An 8,878-nucleotide genomic window follows, 5' to 3' on the forward strand; every position below is an offset into this window, starting at 1 on the left:
CCTTTTCCCCAGAAGTAGGCCACCCACTGCAGTCCTTCCTCCAGTCGCTTCCCTAGGAACAGTTCCACTTGCTGCACTTTCATGCCTTATGTGGTTCTGGGAAGAGGCCTCTTCTTCACCTTCCATGCCACCATCTTGTTTTTTAGTAAGTGACTATGGTAATGAAAATGTTGAAGATCAGTGAATTCTAATGCCTGAGCTCCAGGGAGGAGGCCCTAATTTAACATGGTCTGGATGGATGCCTGGGGTTTGGATTTTTTAAAGTTTCTACAGAAATTTTAATGGGTAGCCAAGGTAAGAACCAAGATATGAAGCCCTTCAGATTAAATAACTAGAATATTCCTATATGAAACCAGAATTCTAGGCAGAAGACAAGAAAAATTTATGTGTATGCACACAGTTCCAAGTTTCCAATTTGTTCCTAGCCATATTATTACAGTCCTCCATTTTGAAAATCATTTTTATTGAGGAAAAAAATAGAGAATGAATTAAAGATCCTTGTCATATGTGTTTGTTTCTTTACAGTTTACAAAGCGCCCGAATTTAATACTACCCTAATTGATATTCACAGCATTCAATTTTACAGATAGTAAAACTAAGAAGCCAGGAGTTGATATTATTGAGGCAAAACTGAAAAAATAGAAATTTTGGGAGTTTCATTAAAAATTAAAATTTTCAACTCATAAGAAAATTTATGAATATTTTTATTTTATTTTTCATTTGTTTACATGTTCTATTTCATGTGGAAGAACAATATATATCAATGAATAATAATGATCCATCACCCATATTAAGAAGCAAAGCATTGTATGATTTCATTAATATGAAATGTACAGTAAGGAGACTGCACCTCTGAAAGTACATTAAGTATCTGGGCCTGGAGATGGCCATGGGGAACTGCAGACAGGCAGCAGGTGTCTGTGGAGTGTGGGAAATGTCCCACAATTAGATTATGATGTTGGCTGGACAATTCTGTAAGTATACCAAAAATCATTTGGTATATACGTTGGAATTATACACTTTAAAAAATGGATGAATTTTATAGTTTGTAAATTATATTTCAATGGCACTGTTAAATAAAGAAATAAAGCTGATTAATATCTTTAAGCCCCTTGTATGTCCCTCTTCAATGACATTATGTTTCCCCCATCAGTTGTAACCACTATCCTGAAATTTGTGTTTAACATTCACTTGATTTTCTTCATATGCACTGTGTGCATGTACACACACATATATACATATATTCTTTCACATATAACATTTAAATTTAGATGTTTCTTTATCAATATTCATTTCATACCTTTATCTGCTGCCCTATCTTCATCATCTATCTATCTCTATATCTATCATCATCTGTCATCTCCCTAAATAACCTGTTATTTAAATTTATATACCTTATATAAATTACATAAGTCTAAATAAATTCCTCTGCAACATAATATATGCATGCAACACTATGTTTGTCTTCTCACTTCATAATGCTTGAGGCTTTTCATTTTTTATTGCTGTTTATTATTTTGTTACCTGAAATGGCACAGTACATATATCATTTGCTTTCTTTGAGTATGTTTGGATTCTTTGTGTGTGATTATGCACACTTCCTTCATCATTCTTGTGCCATTGGCTTCTTGAGATACCTCTTCCTCTTTTTTTCAACAAGGATTATTTCTGAGGAAAAATTTTTTGAACACTTAATGTATGCCAGGCTCTATACTGTAAACCCCAGTTTACAGGAAATATTTGGGTATTGTGACTATCTACTGCTAGTCAGTGGAGCTGTGATTCATACACTGCCTGATTTCAGGTGAATGTTCTTTATCATTATACTTATAGACTCCAATTCTTTGCACTACGTATGCATCTCTTAATCATCATCGCTCTCCATCTCCCCTCCTCTCAGCTTCCTTTCTCTTTTACATAGACAATGGGACAAACTATATTTCCACTTCCCAAACACTTTGGGATTTTAGCCCTTAACAGGTAGTCAATTATTACCCAGCAGAATTAAACACTTCCTAATAAATAGAGAATGCAACAATGTCCTTTCCTCCTTCCCTTGGCTTCAGTTCTATTATAAGGGGAAAAACCTGTTTTGTGAGTTCACATATAGTGTATATGAACTTGCAATGACCCAAGAGAGATGCAAAGTGAGGACAAGGTAAGCATGTTCCCACTCTGAGGAAGTGAGGAACTGACAGCCTGGGAGTTCAGCTTTTCCTTCAAAACTGAACTTGATTCAGATTCAGAAGAAGACTGAATTATATAAATTACATGATTCTAAATAAATTCCTCTGCAACATGATATATGCATGCAACACTATGTTTTCTTACTTCATGATGTATGAAGCTTTTCATTTTTTTATTGCTGTGTTTTATTTTGTTACCTGAAATGTCACAGTATATATATCTTTTGCATTCTTTGAGTATTTGTTTCCAAGAAACACAAATGACTGAGGGACCCTACTGCAACCTTTCTCCTCACATTGCTTCCCTGATTAGCCAACCACTTAGACTGGAAATGATGACAAGGAAAGGATGAGAAACATAGGGCACCACAGAGTTCCTTTTCCTCTGGATCCTCCCTTCCTCAGCATAGGACAAAAGGAGAGAGAATTGGTAGAATTTGCATACGTCAAGAAATGAAATGAAAGGACTTTTTGTGTGCAGAACTTCCACTTTTCAGGTGAGAACACATTATACATGTAGGCATGACCTACAAAACATGAATTTAATTCCACATACAAGTTAAAGCTCTTATATTCACATTTAAAACTGGCATTGTAGAGAGGCAGAGCCAAGAAGGCAGCATGAGTAGGACAGTGGGAATCTCCTCCCAAAAACATACATATTTTTGAAAATACAACAAATACGACTAATCCTAAAAGAGAGACCAGAAGACACAGGACAACAGCCAGACTACACCCACACCTGCGAGAGCCCAGCGCCTGGTGAAAGGGGTAAGATACAAGCCTCAGCCTGGCAGGACCCGAGCGCCCCTCACCCCAGCTCCCAGTGGGAGGAGAGGAGTCGGAGCGGGAGGGAGAGGGAGCCCAGGACTGCTAAACACACAGACCTAGCCATCCGCATCAGAGCGCACACACAGTGTATGCGTGGGGTGCTAGATACTAGGGAAACAGGACAGTAAGACCTTTGAGCAGGTCCTGAAGCTGGTGCCCCTGTGACAAAGAAAAGCAAGTGCTTTTTGAAAGTCTTAAAGGGACAGGGACCCCACAACTGGATGGAAGCATCCAGGGTCACGGTTCAGCAGCTGGAAAATCCAGGGAACTCCGGGCACACTAACCCCCTGGGCAACAGCTCTGAGACCCCTCACGGAGGCAAACAGCCAAACAGCCCCCCATCCATTATCCCTCCGGGGCCCCGCCATAGCAGAGCAGCAGCCTGAGGCTGGCCAGGCCAACAGCAAGGGTGCTTCCTCTATACCGGCCGGGCAAGATACAGAGAACCAATCTACATGCAATTGCCCAACACAAGCCACTAGGGGTCGCAGTTGTCCCAGTAAAGAAAGGCCAGGAGCCAAGTGGAAAGCGGCTTGACTCTCCCAGCTGACAGACAAGTCAATAGCACACCACTGCACCTATCAACATGAAAAGGCAAAAAAATTTGATCCAGACAAGACTAACCCAGACAGCTTCGACATCTTCTACATCTTCCCCTGATAAGGAATCTGGGAAGATAGATTTAACCAGTCTTCATGAAAAAGAATTCAAAACAAAAGTCATAACCATGCTGATGGACTTGCAGAGAAATATGCAAGAACTAAGGAGGGAGAAAACAGAAATAAAACAAGCTCTGGAAGGACTTCAAAACAGAATGGACGAGATGCAAGAGACAATTAATGGACTAGAAAACAGAGAACAGGAACACAGAGAAGCTGATGCAGAGAGAGATAAAAGGATCTCCAGGAATGAAAGAATTTTAAGAGAACTGAGTGACCAATAGAAACGGAACAATATCTGCATTATAGGGGTACCAGAAGAAGAAGAGAGAGAAAAAGGGATAGAAAGTGTCTTTGAAGAAATAATTGCTGAAAACTTCCCCAAACTAGGGGAGCAAATGGCCTCTCAGACCACAGAGGTACACAGAACTCCCATGACAAGGAATCCAAGGCACAAGGAATCCAAGGAGGGCAACACCAAGACACATAATAATTAAAATGGCAAAGATCAAAGACAAGGACAAAGTATTAAAGGCAGCCAGAGAGAAAAAAAGGTCACCTACAAAGGAAAACCCATCAGGCTATCATCAGACTTCTCAACAGAAACCCTACAGGCCAGAAGAGAATGGCATGATATACTTAATGCAATGAAACAGAAGGGCCTCAAACCAAGATTACTGTATCCAGCACAATGATCATTTAAATATGAAGGAGGGATTAAACAATTCCCAGACAAGCAAAAGTTGAGGGAATTTGCCTCCCACAAACCACCTCTACAGGGCATCTTACAGGGACTGCTCTAGATGGGAACACTCCTAAAAAGAGCACACAACAAAACACCCAACATATGAAGAAGAGAGGAGAAGGAATAAGAAGGGAGAGAAATAAAGAATCATCAGACCATGTTTATAATAGCTCAATAAGTGAGTTAAGTAAGACAGTAAGACAGTAAAGAAGTTAACCTTGAATCTTTGGTAACCACAAATTTAAAGCCTGCAATGGGAATAAGTACATACCTTTCAATAATCACCCTAAATGTAAATGGACTGAATACACCAAACAAAAGACACAGAGTAATACAATGGATAAAAAAGCAAGACCCATCCATATGCTGCTTACAAGAGACTCACCTCAAACCCAAAGACATGCACAGACTTAAAGTCAAGGGATGGAAAAAGATATTTCATGCAAACAACAAAGAGAAGAAAGCAGGTGTTGCAATACTAGTATCAGACAAAATAGACTTCAAAATAAAGAAAGTAACAAAAGATAAAGAAGGACATTACATAATGATAAAGGGCTCAGTCCAACAAGAGGATATAACCGTTATAAAGATATATGTACCCAATACAAGAGCACCAACATATGTGAAACAAATACTAACAGAATTAAAGGAGGAAATAGAATGCAATGCATTCATTCTGGGAGACTTCAACACACCACTCACTCCAAAGGACAGATCCACCAGATAGAAAATAAGTAAGGAAACAGAGGCACTGAGCAACACACTAGAACAGATGGACCTAATAGACATCTACAGAACTCTACATCTAAAAGCAACAGGATACACATTCTTCTCAAGTGCACATGGAACATTCTCCAGAATAGACCACATACTAGGCCACAAAAAGAGCCTCAGTAAATTCCAAAAGATTGAAGTCCTACCAACCAACTTTTCAGACCACAAAGGCATAAAACTAGAAATAAATTGTACAAAGAAAGCAAAAAGGCTCACAAACACATGGAGGCTTAACAACATGCTCTTAAATTAATCAATGGATCAATGACCAAATCAAAATGGAGATCCAGCAATACATGGAAACAAATGACAACAATAACACAAAGCCCCAACTACTGTGGGATACAGCAAAAGCAGTCTTAAGAGGAAAGTATACAGCAATCCAGGCATATTTAAAGAAGGAAGAACAATCCCAAATGAATGGTCTAATGTCACAATTATCGAAATTGGAAAAAGAAGAACAAATGAGGCCTAAGGTCAGCAGAAGGAGGGACAAAATAAAGATCAGAGAAGAAATAAATAAAATTGAGAAGACTAAAACAATAGCAAACATCAATGAAACCAAGAGCTGTTTCTTCGAGAAAATAAACAAAATAGATAAGCCTCTAGCCAGACTTATTAAGAGGAAAAGAGAGTCAACACAAATCAACAGAATCAGAAACGAGAAAGGAAAAATCATGAAGGACCCCGCAGAAATACAAAGAATTATTAGAGAATACTATGAAAACCTATATGCTAGCAAGCTGGGAAACCTAGGAGAAATGGACAACTTCCTAGAAATATACAACCTTCCAAGACTGACCCAGAAAGAAACAGAAAATCTAAACAGACCAATCACCAGCAATGAAATTGAAGCGGTAATCAAAAAACTATCAAAGAACAAAACCCCCAGGCCAGATGGATTTACCTCTGAATTTTATCAGACATACAGAGAAGACATAATACCCATTCTCCTTAAAGTTTTCCAAAAAATAGAAGAGGAGGGAATACTCCCAAACTCATTCTATGAAGCCAAAATCACCCTAATACCAAAACCAGGCAAAGACCCCACCAGAAAAGAAAACTACAGACCAATAACCCTGATGAACGTAGATGCAAGAATACTCAACAAAATATTAGGAAACCGAATTCAAAAATATATCAAAAGGATCATACACCATGACCAAGTGAGATTCATCCCAGGGATGCAAAGATGGTACAACATTCGAAAATCCATCAACATCATCCACCACATCAACAAAAAGACAGACAAAAACCACATGATCATCTCCATAGATGCTGAAAAAGCATTCGACAAAATTCAACATCCATTCATGATAAAAACTCTCAACAAAATGGGTATAGAGGGCAAGTACCTCAACATAATAAAGGCCATATATGATAAACGCACAGTCAACATCATACTGAACAGCGAGAAGCTGAAAGCTTTTCCTCTGAGATCGGGAACAAGACAGGGATGCCCACTCTCCCCACTGTTATTCAACATAATACTGGAGGTCCTAGCCACGATAATTAGACAAAACAAAGAAATACAAGGAATCCAGATTGGTAAAGAAGAAGTTAAACTGTCACTATTTGCAGATGACATGATAATGTACATAAAAAACCCTAAAGACTCCACTCCGAAACTACTAGAGCTAATATCAGAATTCAGCAAAGTTGCAGGATACAAAATTAACACACAGAAATCTGTGGCTTTCCTATACACTAACAATAAACTAATAGAAAGAGAAATCAGGAAGACAATTCCATTCACAATAGCATCAAAAAGAATAAAATACCTAGGAATAAACCTAACCATGGAAGTGAAAGACCTATACCCTGAAAACTATAAGACACTCTTAAGAGAAATTAAAGAGGTCACTAACAAATGGAAACTCATCCCATGCTCGTGGCTAGGAAGAATTAATATCGTCAAAATGGCCATCCTGCCAAAAGCAATATACAGATTCGATGCAATCTCTATCAAACTACCAACAGCATTCTTCAATGAACTGGAACAAATAGTTCAAAAATTCATATGGAAACAATAAAGACCCCGAATAGCTAAAGCAATCCTGACAAGAAAGAATAAAGTGAGGGGAACTCACTCCCCAACTTCAAGCTCTACTACAAAGCCACAGTAATCAAGACAATTTGGTACTGGCACAAGAACAGAGCCACAGACCAATGGAACAGAATAGAGACTCCAAACATTAACCCAGACATATATGGTCAACTAATATTTGATAAAGGGGCCATGGACATACAATGGGGAAATGACAGTCTCTTCAACAGATGGTGCTGGCAAAACTGGACAGCTACATGTAAGAGAATGAAACTGGATCACTGTCTAACCCCATACACAAAAGTGAATTTGAAATGGATCAAAGACTTGAACATAAGTCATGAAACCATAAAACTCTTAGAAAAAAACATAGGCAAAAATCTCTTAGACATAAACATGAGTGACCTCTTCTTGAACATATCTCCCCGGCAAGGAAACAAATGCAAAAATGAACAAATGGGACTATATCAAGCTGAAAAGCTTCTGTACAGCAAAGGACACCATCAATAGAACAAAAAGATATCCTACGGTATGGGAGAATATATTTGTAAATGACAGATCCGATAAAGGGTTGACATCCAAAATATATAAAGAGCTCACACACCTCAACAAACGAAAAGCAAATAACCCAGTTAAAAAATGGGCAGAGGAGCTGAATAGACAGTTCTCTAAAGAAGAAATTCAGATGGCCAACAGACACAAGAAAAGATGCTCCACATCGCTTGTCATCAGGGAAATGCAAATTAAAACCACAATGAGATATCATCTCACACCAGTAAGGATGGCTACCATCCAAAAGACAAACAACAACAAATGTTGGCGAGATTGTGGAGAAAGGGGAACCCTCCTACACTGCTGGTGGGAATGTAAATTAGTTCAACCATTGTGGAAAGCAGTATGGAGGTTCCTCAAAATAGAAATACCATTTGACCCAGGAATTCCACTTCTAGGAATTTACCCTAAGAATGCAACACTCCCATTTGAAAAAGACAGATGCACCCCTATGTTTATCACTGCACTATTTATAATAGCCAAGATATGGAAGCAACCTAAATGTCCATCAATAGATGAATGTATAAAGAAGATGTGGTACGTATACACAATGGAATATTACTCAGGCATAAGAAAAAACCAAATCCAGCATTTGCAACAACATGGATGGAGCTAGAGGGTATTATGCTCAGTGAAATAAGCCAGATTAAAGAACTGAAAGTTTCAAGAATGGATATTTATAAAACTTCCAACTCATATCTTCAAATGATATTAGATACTAGGTATATAAGCAATAATTGTTTATAATTATTAACAAGTGTGTGTGTAAGGGTTGTAATCAAAATTGCAATCTTTTTCTTAATAGTTTCAGGCCTTTCTGTGCATCACAAAAATATTTAAAGAAAATAAGCTAATCTCCTCAAAGTCTTATTTTAGAATAATATCTTGCTAAAACGTTTTCTCTCTTTTAATGATGCAAACTGATTTGTTGGTGAAATGATACCTATCATTGTTTCTGAATGAATTAAGCTTAAGAAAAAATAATTGTATTTTTTATTATAAATATGTATATGTATATGAAAAATCACCCAGAAGGAAAAAAATTAGTTATAATATCATAGTAGAAGATATATAAAACCCAAGA

This window comes from Manis pentadactyla, chromosome 2, assembly GCF_030020395.1.
Source record: "Manis pentadactyla isolate mManPen7 chromosome 2, mManPen7.hap1, whole genome shotgun sequence".
Classification (NCBI taxonomy): Eukaryota; Metazoa; Chordata; class Mammalia; order Pholidota; family Manidae; genus Manis; species Manis pentadactyla.